A 17,602-nucleotide genomic window follows, 5' to 3' on the forward strand; every position below is an offset into this window, starting at 1 on the left:
TCCAGACTAAGCAAAGCATGTGAGTCCAGGCTAAGGCCAATGAGCAGCCTGCCTTCAGGAAGCCCAAGGGAAGTGACCCCAATTCCCCAGGCCTGAGGGGCTTTGAGGAACAGAGAGGTCGCCTCTCCACCAATTCAACTGTCCCTCCTCAGTAAGGGCCTGGAATCCCCCCCTCTCCTCCTTGCCCCCAAACACCCCCTCCCTTTCTCCCACAGAAAAATACTATCAGCAGTACACTTGGGCAAAGATTTTTAGGTTCCCTCTCTGAATGCCCTCCTTAAATTTTTTTTTAGAGAGAGAGAGCATGAGCACATGCAGGGGGAGGAGCGGAGGGAGAGGGAGAGAGAGAATCCCAAGCAGGCTCTGTGCTGAGCATTGAGCCTGATGTGGGGCTCGATCTCATGACCTTGAGATCATGCCCTGAGCCAAAATCAAGAGTCGGATGCTCAACCAACGGAGCCACCCCGGCGCCCCTGAATGCCCCTCCTTTAAACTATAAAAGCAGGTTAATATAAAGATTCCAAGGTGCTCCCAACAGCCCAGCTGTCCAGCTACTGCCTTAGTCTGTCCTCATTTTTTTTTGAAGTAAGCTCTATGCCCAGTGTGGGGCTTGAACTCACAACCCTGAGATCACAAGTTGCGTCCTTGGAGTTGCATGCTCTATGGACTGAGCCAGCCAGGCACCCCCTCAAGCTTGTCCTCTCAGGTATATCTCTCCCTCTCCCGCCTGAACTCGCCAGATGCATTTTACCAAGTGTTACCTTTAAAAGTTACATTTCCCGCTGCTCTCAGTCTTGGGCCCTCAGACTCAACTTTGGCCCATGACACTTTACTTTTGAACTTGGCACAGGCTAGCAAACAGACCAAACCATTCCTCCAGACACAAGGAGACACTCCACTCAAGGAGGGTTACCAGATTTAGCACATGAATCCGGGACGCTCAGGTAAATTTGAGTTTCAAATAAACAACAATTTTTTTAAAAAGATTTATTTATTTATTTGAGGGAGAAAGAGAGAGCACGGGGAGTGGGGAGCAGAGGGAGAGGGAGAGAGACTCCTCAAGCAGACTCCCTGCTGAGCACGGAGCCTGATGCAGGGCTCCATGCTGGGCTTGATCCCACCACACTGAGATCATGACCTGAGCTGAGATCATGACCTGAGCTGAAATCAAGAGTCAGACACTTAACCGACTAAGCCACTCAGATGCCCCAAGGATTTTTTTTTTTTTTTAGTATAAATATGTCCCAAATATTGCATGGGAGGTACGTATATGAAAAGATTATTTGACGTTTATTTGAAATTCAAATTTAACTGGACATTCTGTATCTTATCTGGTAACTCTACAGTTCAGGAGTCTGGCCTAGATGAGCCTTGATGGGCTAAATTGTCTCCTAATGGAGATGTGGCCTTATAAGATGTCACATGCCCTGGCCAGTAGCGAAAGAGGCATTTCCTGCACCTTGGGTTTTTCAGGTGCCATTTATGGAAAATCAGCTTAGGAATCAAGCGACCCCAGTAAGGCCAAGAAAGGAAGGCAAGCCCAAGAAACGCTCTGGGTGACATTCCCGTTCCAGCTCACTGAGGGTGCCAGGGGCCACTTCTCTTCAAGAGGGCCAGCCAGGAGCCATCTTGGTGAGATTGTGGTGGGCGACATAAAATTTAAAGGGAGCCTCTCAGGGCGCCTGGGTGGCTCAGTGGGTCCTGGGATCAAGGCCGGCTCAGCAGGGAGTCTGCTTCTCCCTCTCCCTCTGCCCTTCCCCCGTTTGCGCACGCGCACGCGCCCGCGCGCGCGCTCTCTCTCTCTCTCTCTCCCTCTCTCAAATAAATAAATAAAATCTTTTAAAAAAAATAAAGTGAGCCTCTCCTGGCCCTGCCTTGAGAAACCCTCAGCTCTTAGAAGATTGGGAGGAGGCAACAAGACTCAGGGATTAGCCACACCCCTCAACCCCAACCCCTCAGGCTCCTGCACCCCCCCCCCCCAGAGCAGGCCCTTAACCCCTTGAGGGAAGCCCCAAGCATTTCCCTCACACACCCCTGAGCTTCCCTCACAGGACCCCTGCGATTTCTCCCACAGTGACTGTGCACTTTCCTCAGGAGGGCCCTTGTGTTTTCCTCACGAAGCCCATGGGCTTCCCTCACGAGGGCCCTTGCACTTCCCTCACAACACCTGCCCTGAGTGCTTCCCTCTGCGCTAGCGTCCACAAGGCCCAGTACACCGGGCTGTTGGAGACCCATGCACTGGGGGCCTTGTGAAGCACACTTTATCAGCAGACATCCATTTTGCTCCTCTCCGGCTTCCCCACCCATCGCGTATTTCTGGATAGACGTTCTTCTCATCTATCTACCTATTAAATGAAGGGGAGAAAACATGGCCTAGAACACCTTTTTAGCTACTCTCTCAGCGCTAGTTCCAAGGGCCAAAACTGTCTTCAGCTCAATGGCCTCAAGAACACTCTAGAAGACCCCTCTACCCCCATCCCCTAAATATCCCTTTCTCACTTTACCAAAAACTCACTCATTTTCTCTCTCACTTTTCCCTCCTGCTTCCTGGACTGGTTTCCTGAAGCCAAGGGAGCCTCCACTGCCCACTGAAGCCCACCAGCCTGCTTGGTGCTTTATATATAGCCCTTAACCACTGAGAGGTGGGTACACACCTGCTTGTCCTCCCCAGTTTCTAGTACGCCCCCTAGGTGTGGAGGAGAACCCATTTTCCTTGTGCACACCCTTGAAAGCTCTAACTCTGGCCTAATCTGTTGTTTTTGTGGTTCTGAATTAGAGAGTTAAATTGCAATATATAGTATTCTTTTCCAACCCTCCCAGCTCCTCAAATTTGGGAGAGGAAAGAGTTGCCTGCCTTCTGCTCCAGAAGCAGCTCCCCAGGGAACCTGACTAGAGTAGGTCAATGCCTGGAGCCTCTTTGCTCCCACCCTGCAGCCATCCCAGGCTTACATTCTTGGCCCTGGCATCACTACCCAGGTCGAAGATAACACTAACTTGGTGTGCTCTGAGAATAAACATGAGGTCACCACTCCAGATTGCTATCCCTATCTGCTCCCTTTGCCCGCCAGGTGAGGAAAACCTCACCTTCAACTCCAGCCTCACTCTCTTCTTTCTAGAAACGAACCCTTGCCCTGTTCTGGTCTGAGGTGGAAGAAATCAAGGTCAAGAAAAGGTTTGCTCCTAAGACTGGTCCTATGAGTTTTAGTTCAACTGAAGAGCTACACTTTAGCTGCTATAGAACAAAATCTCCACTGGAAGATAGGGATGGAGCCACCTGAAGAAAAAGGCTGTCCTAATCCCACTTCTGTCCATTTTACCCAGCCCAGTCCTGACCTCCTTCCAAAAGACAGGAGAAGGGGATAGGGGGTGACTTTCTTTGCTGCCCCCTCCACCCCTCACCCTAGATGGACTCCCCAGGACTGATGAGGGGAACCATATGCCTCTCAGGTCCTAGATAATTATAAGGAACAGCGCTGTCCAGGGAACATGCAGTTTGTCTCAGGCTCCAGGGACATCTCCTCGAAGTTATAGAAGGCAGAGAGAGATGGGGACCAGTGGTTGCAGCTCAAGCTGAAGCATGATTTGAAACTTAACCTTTCTTTTTTTCTTAGAAAAACCTTTTGTTTTCACAGGACCAATACGGTTTCACTCCATCCAGAAAATATTTACAGTTTGCCTGCTACGGGCAAGACACTGCCTTAGGTCTTGTGGAGGATACAAGAGTAAACGGTATAGCACTTGAACATGAAGCAGCAAAACAGCTTAACCCTGAACACAAATGGCAGGATTTGAAGTTTTAGAACAAACTCATGAATACCACATTGATCACTTGAAAGTTGGGGGGTAACTAGCAGAGCTTCTTTATTTGCTGAAATGAATACCCAGATGGAACTTTTATAGAAGTTTATCTTTTTGTGAGGAAAAAAGAAATCAGCTTGAGTTCATTATTTTTCCAGTTCCAGGAGTGGCTTCTTCCATTATATTTTCCTTTTGTCCTCTTCTGCAATTTTTGCCTTCAGGACCAAGGGCTCCGTTTAATATTACTTACATTCTGGCCTCTTTAATTTTAAAGATTACTTGGTAACAATTGGAGGCTTATTATTATTCTTAATTTCTCAATTCCACAACTCCCCGAAATACACACATGTACACACACACACACACACACACACACACACACGACTAGCTCTGGGATAGTGCTTTATAGCTCAGTTCCATACAGGAGCTGCATTTCTGAAGTTACTTGTCATTCTACAGGTTGGTAGGTCCAAATCATGATTTGGGGTATAAGGTCAAAAAAGTTGGGTGGCAAACTGCTCTGGAAATTGGTTTGGCCCTACTTTGTCATCAAACATATCCCTTAATCTTTGCTGATTGTTTTTATAATGTAGGTCCCCAACAAATAATGTAATGAACGAAAAAGAACCTTTGGAGGATAGTACAACGGAGAAAGCATATCGTGCACGTGCTCCGTAATATTGAACTTTCTTATTTATAGAAACCACATACTAAATGAATCATTTTGATGATTATCAAATGATCTTTGCAGTTGTCTTAAAAAGTTCCATCCAAACCCATCATATGCTGTTACATGGAGAGAGTGTACAGGATTTAAAAAGGAGTCCTTGATTTTGAAGACCCCACAAATTTCAGACAAATCCCAATTTTAAAACTCCAATCCTTAAAAATATTTGGTGGGAGAAGCAGTGGGTCTTTCCCTTTCCCAAAGAGAGGCAACACGGCAGACCTCTTTGCATAAACAGGCTAGAGATCTCCCGAAGCTCACCCCTGCCTTCTGTCTCCTGTCCTTGAGTGGAAAGAGGTCAGAAGGAAATTTTCCTTAGAGAAAGGAGGCATCCCAGCCATGTGGTGGCTGGCCTCACCCCCATCCCGGCTCCCGGGCAGAAAACCTTGACTTCCATTTCCAGTTTCAGTAGACGGAACACATTTGGAAGGGAGAAGAGAGGTGTTAATGACTAGTCCACCAATTTACTGGGTTAGGTTCTGGGGTGCGCCTCTTAGCTCCCCCCTTCCCTCCCCGGACTCCACAGGTTTCTATTTTGAGTTTTCTGATCTCACCAGCAGAATGAACAAACAATGACCTATGAGGTTAAGGCCTCGAACAACAAGCCTAGCGTCACTACCTACCGGCCCAGGAGGCAAGGATGGACTGTCGGCGCGCGGGCTCCAGGGCTGGGCTGAGGCTGAGGCCGGGCGGGTGGCGTGTGTGGGAGGGAGAGGGTGGTTATCGGTGGAGCTGAAGGCTGCAGAGCTTCCCCCAAAGTAAGCGCGGAGTGTGTGTGTGTGTGTGTGTGTGTGTGTGCGCCCGCGCGCCTAAGAATAGGCCTTGCCTGGGCTCACAGCACATCCTACCATTAGCTTCTCCCTCGCCTTTCTGGAGGCGCCACTTATGACAGCGCCTGGGGCGCCCGCGCTTTCAGAGAGCAGATGCCGGCGAGGTCTCCCCTTCCTGTCGGTCAGCAATCAGAGGATCCGCTACTTTGGGACCCGGGGAGGGCGAAGTAGACGGAAGTCGAAGCCCCAAAGCCGGCGAGTGAGCGGAGCCCCTAGAGCTCATCGGGTGCCTGTCGCTCCCCGCTCCCCCCCCCCACCAGCCTGGGGACCCGAGAGGGCCGGGGGAGGAGGGACGTCGGCTGCAGGCCGGGGCGCAGTGGGGGGAGACCGAAGAAGGGGAGGGGATTGGAGGTTGGCGCCGAGCCTAAGCTCCTAGGACGGCCTCCGTTCCCTTCGGTTCCCTGGAGGGGAAACCTCCTCCCCTTCCTCTCCCTCTTTTCCTCCCTCCCCTCTGCCTCCGTGCGGCTCTCGGGTCCCGCGGCTTCCCGAAGCCCCGAAGCCCCAGCCTGCTGCCCGCCGCCCAAAGGGCACCGGGGGCCTGCGAGCTCGGCTCTGGGGCCGGCCAACCTTTCCGTTTTTCCTAAAGGGAACGAAGGGGCACAGCGCCTCGCCTCCCTTCCTGCCCGCCGCCGCCGCTCGAGAGGGGCTGCTTAATTAAAGGGGAGCCCGCAATGTATACGTCAGATAAAAGCAACGCGCAGAATAAACTAATTAAAACATTGTGTTTGCAACACATTTTATTTCTCTCTCTCCCTTTTTTTGATCTTCTCTGTGTTTTAAAGAAATGTCATCGCACCATAAAGCGAGCCGTGAAACGCTATTTCCTTATAGTGTGCGGCGCTTTTCAAAGGCTAGTGTGATATATTTTAGAAAAGGGATCCCGCTGTGAAAGCTTGCGTGTCTTCCCTTTACCAAACTAAGCTCTTGTCAATCACGCGGAGCCCGGTCCAATCACCGAGATTCTTTTTGGAAAGCAGCTCATCCCGCTGTGCTTTTATACCGCGCTCCGCAGCCTGTTTTGATGCATTTTTACCAGCAAGTCCAGGGAAATGAATGATGAGGCCGCGGACAGTGCAGGCCTGGCTCCCTGAGCATCCGCCCGGCCCTAACCAGGCGCCGGCGCATTGTGCGCGGCCCAGGCTTTCTCACGTGGCGGTCACTTCACGGGGGTATCCCGACGTCAACTCGGGTCAATGCTGGGGATCCGGCTAATCATGGCCGCGCGTTCGCCTCGCAGCCAATGGCCTGGATCGGCGAGGCTCAGTAGTCGCCCTCCTGGCCCATCTGCCCTGGGAAAGCAAGAGCAGCGCAGCCTGCCGCTGCGCCTGGACCACGGGGAGTCGTGGGGCCCCTCGGGATGCGCCTCCTCCCCCGAGCAAGTGGGACGCAGGAGTGTGGGGGTGGGGGGAGGAGTCAGGGCCGATCGCTCCCGCGTAAGAGGTCTCTCTGTCTCGCCAGCCCCGGGCTCTGGCTAGCACGTTGGTTCCTAGCAAGCGGCAGGTTTCTCCTCTCTGTTCTCTTCTCCTTGCCCCCATATACCCAGAGGCTCCGGAGGACTTCCCCAGTCTTCCGAGAAAGGCCGTGCCCGCCCAGAGGGGCACGAAACCACGTAGGCCCTGGCAGCGCTCGGAGAACCCCAGCCCCGAAAGAGAGGCCCAGTCTGAGCCGCCCTCCGGTAGGACCGAATTGGTGGCCCTGGGCTGGCCGAGCCCACAATTGTTCAGTCCGGACGCTTACTGGCCTAATGAACCACGGAGCCGTGGGGCAGGTGCGGTGGCCCTGAAAGGCCAAACACAAATACGTACACCACTCCGAGAACCCACGGGAGAAATGCCCCACGCCCATGCCTTCCCTGGATGCAAGGGAAGGTTGGCAGGAACCGCCCAGCTCCAGAGTCCCACAGCCTCCCTTTGCGCCCCCCCCCCCGCCCCGCCTTGAGTCAGCCTCTGCCAGGGCTGGGGGCGCGCCCCGCCAGGGTGATGAGGAAGCTTTTGATCTTCACATTGGCTTCCCGGCTCCGGGAGGAGAGAAGAGGGAGGAGGCTTTGTGGTCCTCCTTTCCGGCAGCGCCGGAATTGTTGCCTGCTTTTGTTTCCAGTTCCACTTCGAACTTGAACTAGGACAGTGCGGTTTGGCTAAGGTCTCAAGGGATGAATAAGTGAAAGCTGTGTGAGATTTATGCGTTTGTAGTATAGACCAAACTCTGCATTTTGAAATAGTCGTCCGTTGTGATCCATCCGTCCATTCTGCCCCTGTCTCTTATTTCTCTCTCTCTCTCTCTCTCTGTCTCTCTCTCTCTCACTCTCTTACAAACTAATACATACATCCTCTAGACTCCGATCACACGCACCCTCCGTGCATATATTCAATTTCCACGCGACTACCACTGCGCTGCCTCCTCCAGAGCTCACGTGCCCCTCTTTCCCTCACCTGCCAGTTTCTTTCTCTAGCATTCCTCAAAGGACTTATCATTTGCTGGCAAGGGCCTGGGTCCATTCAGGAACCGAGGGCGAGGGGAAGGGAATGTTCAGCTCCCCCAAATTTTTGCTCGCCCCCCAGGCTCTCTCTCGTTGGAAGGGAAATCGCTGCCCTCCCTTCCCAGGGATCTCTGGGAATTTTGACGGACAGATCCTCAGGCTGACGCTAAAACGAAGGAAGAAGAATCCTTCAACCCCCTTACAGCCAGGCCTCCAGTTCCGGGCCCACGGGTTTGCTGGGACTCGGCACCCGCTGGAATCCTCGATCAAGTTTTGCCTGGTGCTCCGTGGCTTCCAGGGGCTCCCTTCTCGCTATGGTCACCTGGGGAGACCTGAGGAGCCTACCTGGGAGCCTGTCTCGAGGTCGTGCTCCCCTTCTGAGCTTTGTTAGACAAAGGGTGGGGTTTTGCCACGGCCTTCGGAGACTTTTGCAAGTACGAAAAGTGGCCCCATTGCAAACGCCGGGGGCCACAGAAGCCTGTCCATCATGGGGTGCGGGAGCCAGGGGTTTCACCTGCCTGGGTTTAGCGAGTTGACAGGGGCTGGGATTTTGCTGTGACTCCCGGACCACACCGGTGTCTGTCTCTGAGCAGCAGATCACACGGAAATTTCTGAAATGCCGGGTCAACGGGGAGCGCGGTAAATTCATGGTATATATGTATGTACAAATAAAAAAAAACCCCAACAACCCTGTAAGTAATGGGTTCTTTTGATGCAGGGGAATTACTTGTTGCCTACAGCTAACACGTTATTACCCTCCCTTTATATTGCATAGTCGCTCCAGGAATCCGGGATGAACGCTTAGGTTTCTGTTTCCAGGCATAAAGCAATTTGAGTGTGAACTCGACGGCTCTAACAGGCGACTTGCCAACCGCCGCGACCCGGCGATAAGCACCGGCGCGCACGCGGGGGGCAAGCCGCGGTGCTCGCGGAAGCTTCTGGCCACCCCGAACCCTGGGCGGAAGAGCCCGAAGACACCCAGCGCCGGGTCTGACCCGAGCGAGCGGTCGCCGCCCGCCACCCGGGGACCGGACTGATTTCCCCGCGCAAGTCCTTCCTGGGCCGTCTCCAGGACTTGCGGACTCGACCAGTCCTTGCTGGGGGCCCCCAGGCCAAGCCAGTAAGCCCAGAGCGAAGCCATGACCCTGCTCGAGGAGCCTTCGTTTAGCATTTACCTCCGGCAGCCGCGCTCTCCCCGGCTCGGCTCGCAGAGCCTGCCTGTGCCGCCGCCGCCCGGGAGCCCGCTGTTGTCTTCGGCCAGACCCGGGGGAGCGGCAGGCCATCAGGGCCTGGGGCCCGGGAGCTCAGACGGAAGATTTCCTGCGGCTGGGGCCAGCGGGGTAGCCTCCGCCCTTTCGATCTAGCCCTTCACCTGAAGAGTGGTGGGAGGCTGTGGGTCTGACGGGGTGTGTGGGCTCTACCTCTGAGAGAAGGGACAGTGTCCCACATCATTCAAATCGGAATCAGGAGCTGGCTTCCGGTTTGGGCTAGGCTCCTCCGAGTTGACGTTGGGCCAATCCTGGTCCCAGTCCAGGCCTCAGTTTCCCCCACTGTGAAAGGAAGGCTCCTTCTAGTGCATCGGGCACAATGCCTGGTCTCTTGCCCTGGACAGGCACTGACCGCATATGTTTGTTGGGCAAATGCATGGGCTCCTGCCTATTCCTCTTACCCACCCACCACCCAGGTCTAAAAACTTCCTTTGAGCCGTCTGTCCTCTAAATGGTTGAATCTTCTGTCACCTCCCCTGTCCCGAGCCCTGCCCACGCGGTGCAGCCCCCCTCGTCCCCCTCCTGCCGCAGTCCCTGAGCCCGGGGATCACCCGGGTTGTGCAGCAAGGGCTCACCCCGCCGGCTTCCTGGCCTTCCCGGGACTGCGACCTAAAGGGGCTGCCGTGCCCCCTCTCTGGGGCTTTAGGGGTTTAGGGATTGTAAACATTAGACGACCCAAGCTCCTGCTAAGAAGCCAAGGCTGACCTCAGTCCCGGGCGGTCCAAGCGCTGCAGGTCCTGACTCTCTCTCTCCAGGGCGGGCGGACAAGCTGTTAGACCGCGCAGGTAGAGAACACCGGGCGCAAATAGCCCCTTTGCCGCGCGCTGTCACCATTTCTCCGTGGGACCTCTTCTGCCCTGCACGCGGGGGAGAGGCAACAGGCGGCGATTCGAGCGGTCCGCCGAGCCCCCGCCCGGCAGGTCCGGCGCCTAATGCCCCCCACTACCCGGCCGTTCCGCCGCTGCCGGGGCCGCCGGTCTCACTTTCCCGGGCCTCGGCGCTGTGCATTAGGCCACCCCCCCAACACCCCCCCACACACACACACAACCGCTCCGCCAAGAGGCAGGTGGGAAGAACGTGTCCCTTGCTCTCTCCGGGGTCGAGGATCATGACCAAGCTCGCCTGCGGCAAACACTTGGTGCTCTGCACTTTGAGGCCTGGCGGTCCTCAGAGGCCCCCGGCGCCACCGCCCCTCCTCCCACTGCCCCCAATCTGGCTCCTCTCCGCCAAAGTCCGGCCCCCCGAAAAAGCCGTTCGCTGGCTCAGCCCTGTTTGCCCAGAGCACCGACTGGCCCCTCGCGTTTGGAATTCTTTTAGACTTACATCTGTGCCCACTGGTTGTCCCGGGGAACATCTGCCTCCTGCCAGATCAAAGTGTACTCCTCCCTCAGCTTCCCCACCTCACCTTGGACTTGCCAGTCACTTAGAAAACGACTTAACAACTTTGCAAGACCTAGTGTTCAGAGCGTTCCAGGAAAGCAAGAAAGCCCTGATTTATTTAGCACCTATTAAATACAAGGCGCTGAATGCAAATCGTCTCAAGAAATCCCCTCCACACCCCTCCAAGGTGGATGCTACTAACCCCCATTTTACATATAAGGAAACTGAGGCATGGGGCTGAAGTGACTGGCTTCCAAGTGTCTAGAATCTAGTAGGCCACACCAAACTTGACCCAAGTATGAAGCCTCCTCTCTTACTGGTGTTGTTGGTCCCTAACCTCTTCTCTTCCTCCCCAGGCTGGAAGGGAGGGGGTGCCAAAATTGGAGAGGCTTTGGGTGGGGGACACAACTGGCCACCGAGTCTAACATCAGCAACTGCCTGGCATGAGGTATAGGTCTGGAGTCCCTGGGGGAGTCACCTCGCCTCTCTGTTTCTTCATCTTTAAATTGGGAACAATGACAATCACCTACCCCTTCCTCTGGGTGGACGTCAGAATCAGGGGAGAAAATGTCTTTGCTAGTGTCAAGTACAATGCATTGCTGAAATGAGCTGATCCTGGGGGGGTGGGGTGGGCTAAGGCAAGATCTGAGGGTCTTTGTCCTGCGGGGGTGCTGGGCAGGACGCCAGTAGCCCAAGGGGTGGGAGGCGAGCTTGTAGGGACCGCAGCCGGAAGTCCCCTGATCTCGACTGGAGCACGACTGGGGCACGGTCGGGGAGCCCGCTGAGGCGGGGCCAGCTCGAGCAGAGTCGATGGGAGAGTTTACAGGGCGCACCTGACCGTCAGGCTGCCCCAGGTGACTGAGGCTGTTTGGAAGATGCCTTACGTTCCAGAGTGCCCAGCTACTCTGCTTGCTATTTCAAACTCACCTGGGGCCACACGCAGTTTGGGGTCTGCAAAATGCGGGGTCAGATGCAAACTGGAGGGCCTGCACTCAGTTCCGGGTAGACCTTCCAGAAGACTTGCGCACAGAGAGCGTCCGGGAGGGAACTGTGGTGTGCATGCAAGCACCACCGCGGGCCGGCCGAGCCTCTGCCCCCGAGCAGCCCGCAGCCAGCCCGGCCTTAAGGGCCCCTCGCTCTGGGCGGCCGAATGGGCCCAGCCTTTTCGCTCTGGAAAGGCTGAAGTAGGAAAAGCATGCACTTTTTTGCTCACTGGAGCAAAGTCTCCGGAAGGGGCGTGGAGGACCGAGTAAGTAAGTGAATAAATAATGGTGCCTATCTTTAGGGTTTTCAGGTAAAGTAAATGAAATAGAGTGAGTGACACAGAGTAGTGGCCACTCAGTGATAGCGACGAGCATAAATAAAATAATCCCCGATGAAGCGTCTTCCTTTGTAATGTGTCAAAGCAGGCAAAATGGCCAGAAGTGGTTAATGTGCTTCACCTTGTTTGTGGGGGCTTGGAGAAAAACTGTCTAAAGTTACTTCTAAAACCCCTTCCAAACAAGAGATCTGACCACAGCACTTTATCCCACCTGCATTCATACCAACTGATAACAAATGCTTTTTGCCCCTCAGATCCCCAAAGAGAATTCCATTGCCGCCTGGAGATGCGCTGCCTCCCAATGAAAGGGCAAATATTCCCTTTTCCAGGGGCCTATCGTTGCCCAGGGCAGCCAAAAACCCTGCCCCAAGGGGACGGGACCAACACAAAGACTCTGCCCTCCCCTTCATTTCCATTCCAATGCATTCTCAGGTGAAGTGGCGAGAAGAGGATGTTCAGTAGCAGCCCAGATGTGTGGGAGGCTCACGAAATGCCACCTGAGGAACTGGAAGGAGAAGGTGGGGAGAGAGGACCCACTGGGCTGGCCTTGAGCTGCTTGCATGGTGGGGGGTTGGGAAAATGTGTGGAGCTCCTCCAACCCCATTCCTTTGCCCTTCCTTAATTGTTGCTCAGTTCTCAACGGCTCAACTCAACTCCCACCCCTAACAAGGCAGCCAGAAGCAGGCCACCGACTCGGGATGCCTGGAGTCGGTCCTGGCTCTGAGCTCTGCCAGTACCAGTCCTGGAAGTGTGTGTGTTTTCTTTTTTAAGTTTTTAATTTAATTTATTTATTTTAAGTCATCTCTATGCCCAACGTGGGGCTCGAACTCACAACCCTGACATCAGGAGTTGCACGCTCCACTGACTGAGCCAGCCAGGTGCCCCTGGAAATGAGATCTTAAGACAAAGAAGGCGGTAGAGTGGAACAACACTGGACATCTGAGTGGGGTACCCTAAACTGGCCAAGGGACCTTGGACAAGTCCCTTAAGCTACCTGGGTGTCTACTGAACTCGGGTGTAAATCTGAGACAGTTGGACTGGATGATCCCCTACAGGCCCTCTCCTTCCTGAGGATCTGTCCTGTACACAAAGTCAAGATTCAGTCTGACAGCATTGAGAGAATAGTCGGGTGGAGCTAGAATGGGGCTGGGGGCAGAGGGGACATGACATTTCTAGGCTTTTTGGATTATTTCTGAGCAGGGGATTTTTCCTAAGAAAGAGGTGAGAAATCGCCATGATCCATTACTTCAAGAATTCAGACCAGCCTAACAGAGAAAATCGAAGCAGGTTGCAGTGGCCTGGGGAGGATGCCCTTGACTTCTGTCCTGGGGTCATGATGATCCCAGGTTCCAGCTCAATCTGTTAACCATAGTTGAAGAGTCTATATATACTGGAAGTGAACCTATCCCGGACAGCATTTTATGCCTCGAGGAGATTATTCTAAACTCCTGTGGTTATGCTTGGCCCTGGTTAGCCTGACTGCAAGGAATGGTGTTAGTTCCCCCAGAAACTTCACCGGTGAAAAATCAGGTGGGATCTTTTCTCTCCATCCTTTCCGAGGGAGGGTACATCTGTCTCCCAGACCTTCTAGAGCCATCTGATAGTGACCAGGTTGGGAACCCTAGCCAACTGGTATCTCTGGCAGGAGCACATCCATTTTAGCTTATGAATTGTGGGCTACGTAACTCTAGGGTCCCCCAAATGTCCCTCCACCTAAGTGAAAATATCGAGCCCCAAGAAATATTGTCACAATTAAGAATAATTTAAGTTCTTATTAATCTCTGTACTATGCACTTCAAATAGCTCATTCTGGAATCAACGACGCCCTAACTTTAAGTGATCCTCACTTGAGTCACAGCATATTTTCAGTTGTGCTTTAATAGCTGTTACATTTCCTTGTGTCAAAAAGTCTGAACCTGTGTGTGGAGAAACGAGAGAGAATTTTCAACTGTTTTGGCATGAGGTGACTGTAGTTTGGCTCATGTTTCTATTCAACCGAACAGTAGGGTATTCTGATAGGCAGCCTCACTGGATTCAGGAAGAATATATCCACACTTGGGCTCACCTCCACTTTGGACTTGCTGAGGAGAAGAAGAAACAATGTGGTGAGGGCAAAGGCTCTAAATATATCATGGCTTTGCCCTGGTGCCAAGTAGAATCATGTGACCTTGGCCGTGGGAGTTTAGCATGCATGGCTTTGCATGCTGTATACCCAGAGAGTTGCTTTGAATATAATTTTGGAGAAGTGTACGTGGCTGGGAACAGTCCCCTTCCCGTCTAGCTTGGAAGAGGCAGCGGGCCTCTTTAAATTTCCAGGGTCCCAATTTGCACTCACTGACACCTGGAACGGATCTATCAGCTTTCTAAACAAAAGATCTGTTCAGCAGGTGGAGGAGGAGGAGGCCTCTTGCCCATTGGTCAGCAGTTTCTGACTTGGTTTTTTTCTCTGTGATTTAATTCCCTGCCTCTTTTCTACTTGGCCCCCAATCACACCTACACACCACTTCTCACATATTTCCTTAGGTAAAAGGCATTTCGAATTCCCATCTGGGATGTCCTGCCCCAGTCATGGAAGGAGAAATACTAGCTGGTAATGACGTTAAGCTGTAAGTTGATAAGAAGTGCAGGGTCCTTCTCAGCCCTGCCGCTTACTGACTGTGTCACCTTGGCCCTTATTTAAATCCCTGGAGACTCCATTTTCCCATTTGTAAAAAGGAATTATATTGATGAAAGTGTTAGCACGGCGCCTGGCACCTAGTCGGTGCTGAAAATAAGGCAATGAGTAGTTTCAAGTATCTACGGCGTGCCCCTCGCTGCACCACGAATCACAACAGATCACAACTCCTGGGTTCTCCTCATTAGCCCATGAGCTCCGCATGGAAGGATAAACCCTGGGTCCCCCTCCCTGTATCCTCAGAATGCAGCCCAGCGTGTGTCTTGCATTCGTGATCTAAGAGCCATTCTCATTGGGACAATACATGACGTTGAGGTGCTAAATGGCATATAGCAAGGACAAGATCTCCTAGAATATGGGAATTCTGAGCAAAGCGGTAATGGGCGCAAGAGTCCCGCAGGGCTGTGGGGATAGGGCACGCCTGAATGAGGAGGGATTTTCAAACAACAGATGCAAAAGGAATCCGAAAGACTTGTCTACCGATAAGATGAGGCTGTGCTGTGAGACACGCTACACCATCTGTGTCATTTCTTTGTAAAGCTCCAGAGGTTTCAGCGTTGTTGTCTTATGTTGGTGTATTTTGACAAACTGACTGCCTCGTTTGCCTTTTCTAATTAGAGATACTTACAGGGCTCTTCTTTGTGAAAACGGGGGAAGTCTCACTTTTGTGTATCTCAACACTACCTTTGCTACCAAGTATCGAAGGATGAAGGGACCCTTTCAAAGCCATCGCCTGAGTAACCAGCCCTCTTCAGACACTCAGGCTTGGAAAGGAAGCCCAGTAGGGCCCCAAATGATGCAGGTCAACGGGTGTTACAAAATATCATCACACACACACACACACACACACACACAACTCCATATGGCAGGAAGTCCCACCGATGGCTGGATCTCAAGCACTATTTATTATAGCTGAGTTCCTGTACAGCAAAGGAATTTGGCACCAGCCTGCACAGTTTGTTCTAGCAGGATTTAACCTGTCACTGGAGCTAAAATCTGGGTCCCTGTGAGGCCTGACCCGACCGTGGACGGATTGCAAGATCCGCCATGGAGAATGGATGCCACGCGGGGCTGCCTGCAGACACAGCTGAGAGCCCTGCGTAACCAGGGGCAGCAGGTTTGGGCTGACCCTCAATACTGCTGCTTGTAACCGCTCCCTGGCTGCACCACATCTCGGGGGATTTGCTGGTGATGGGGAGGATCCACATATTCCGGGACGGAGTGACTCACTGCTTCTAATGGTCAAGTGCTTTCCAAGGAGGGCATCCACTCCACGCAATCTCGTAGTGATATTTTATTTATTTTTAAAAGATTTCTTATTTATTTGAGAGAGAGAGAGAAAGTAGAGAGAAAGCACACAGGGAGGGGCGTGCAGAGGCAGAGGGAGAAGCAGACTCCCCAGTGAGCAGGGAGCCCGACGCAGGGGCTCGATCCTAGGACGCCGGGATCATGACCTGGGCCGAAGGCAGCCACCCAACCGACTGAGCCACCCGGGCGCCCCTCGTAGTGCTTTTTAAAAAGGAAGTGGGGAGCTCTCCATATAGAACTCAGAAGGCAGAGACAAGTATGCACAAGAGACCCAAGTCACTGGACTGTTTTTAACCTAGACTCCCCACACTGCAAACAGCGAGAGCATGTGAACTAGCCAGCAAGCTGGAAAATATTTTCTAAGGGCCTGCAGCAGGAGGAGACGGCAGGGGAGCCAGAGAGCAGCATGGTAAGACAGTACCATCGTTCTAAAGAAAAGTGATGCTCTATTAATTTCTCCCTCCAGATTGCAGGGTGCAAACATCCAGGAGTTTTCTCTCTCCTACATTCCTTGTTTTCTCTTTCTCTTCCTCTTTGCTCTTTTAATGTCCTTCCGATGGAGAATTCTTGGGGCTTTTATTATTTTCCCTGTGGGCATCCCCTCAATCCATCATCATCTCCGACGTCCTCCGAACACCTGAAAACATGGACAGACTTCTATTTATTTGTATAAGCCTAAATTCATGATGAGAAGGAGATCATTTAAACACGCTTACAAGATGTTGAGTAGGAAACGTTCTATGGTGTCCTTCTCTGGAAAGGAAAAACCCAAGCCTCACATCGACCATCTGTATGGGGATGGAATAAGGTTCATTCATTCATTTAAGAGTGTTCGCTGAGTGCCTACTCTATCCCAAGCACTCTTCCAGGACTTGGCCCTCCCCAGTGTAAGCATTCTCTAATAAAGGAAAATGCAAACATCTGATCCAATTTCAGTCTGCTTCTTTCATGCACTATACATACGCTGAGCACCTGCTAGTATATGTCAGGCCCTGCTTGATGTTGGGACACAAAGATGAATGAAGGACAGTCCCTTGTCTCTGGGCACTCACGGTCTAGACGAGGGAGGCAAACAAGTAAATAGGCAAATACAATGCGACTTTCTGTACTGCTACATTCTAATTAGGAAGCATGAACAAGGAAATGCCATTCCTCATTAAAAATAATCACAAGACCTCCCAGGTCTGGAGACAAGCTCTGGGGAATGTACTGATTTTCAACCATGTACCGAGCACTATACAACATGCTCCAGATACTGAGGTAAGACCTAGTTTCACCCTCAAAGAACTGCCAGTCTAGCGGGGAGACGAGCCAGGAAACGGTTGATTACGATTGGCAACTACAGTGTGGTGGAAACACATCGCCAGGGACTCACCTGCCACAATCCAGCTCTATACGCTAGGCCCACGCTCGGTGTTGGGTGTAATAATTATAATAGAAATCATTATACTTATTAAAGTTATTAGTTTTTCACATTAAAAATCATTTCATTTTAATCATTAAAATTAATGTTATTATAACTAAGACGATTTTTAAAAAGATTTATTTATTTATTTGTCAGAGAGAGAGAGCACAAGCAGGGGGAGCGCCAGGCAGAGGGAGAAGCAGGCTTCCCACTGAGCAAGGAGCCCGATGCAGGACTCGATCCCAGGACCCTGGGATCATGACCTGAGCCGAAGCCAGATGCTTCACCGACTGAGCCACCCAGGTGGCCCAACTAAGATAATTTAAATGCTTATGATTCCAGGCACTTTACAGGGATCGCCTCGTTTATTTATCTTTTGTGAAGATTTTACTTCTTTACAAAAGAGAGAGCACAG

Source organism: Phoca vitulina, unplaced genomic scaffold, assembly GCF_004348235.1.
Source record: "Phoca vitulina isolate PV1807 unplaced genomic scaffold, GSC_HSeal_1.0 scaffold39, whole genome shotgun sequence".
Taxonomy (NCBI): Eukaryota; Metazoa; Chordata; class Mammalia; order Carnivora; family Phocidae; genus Phoca; species Phoca vitulina.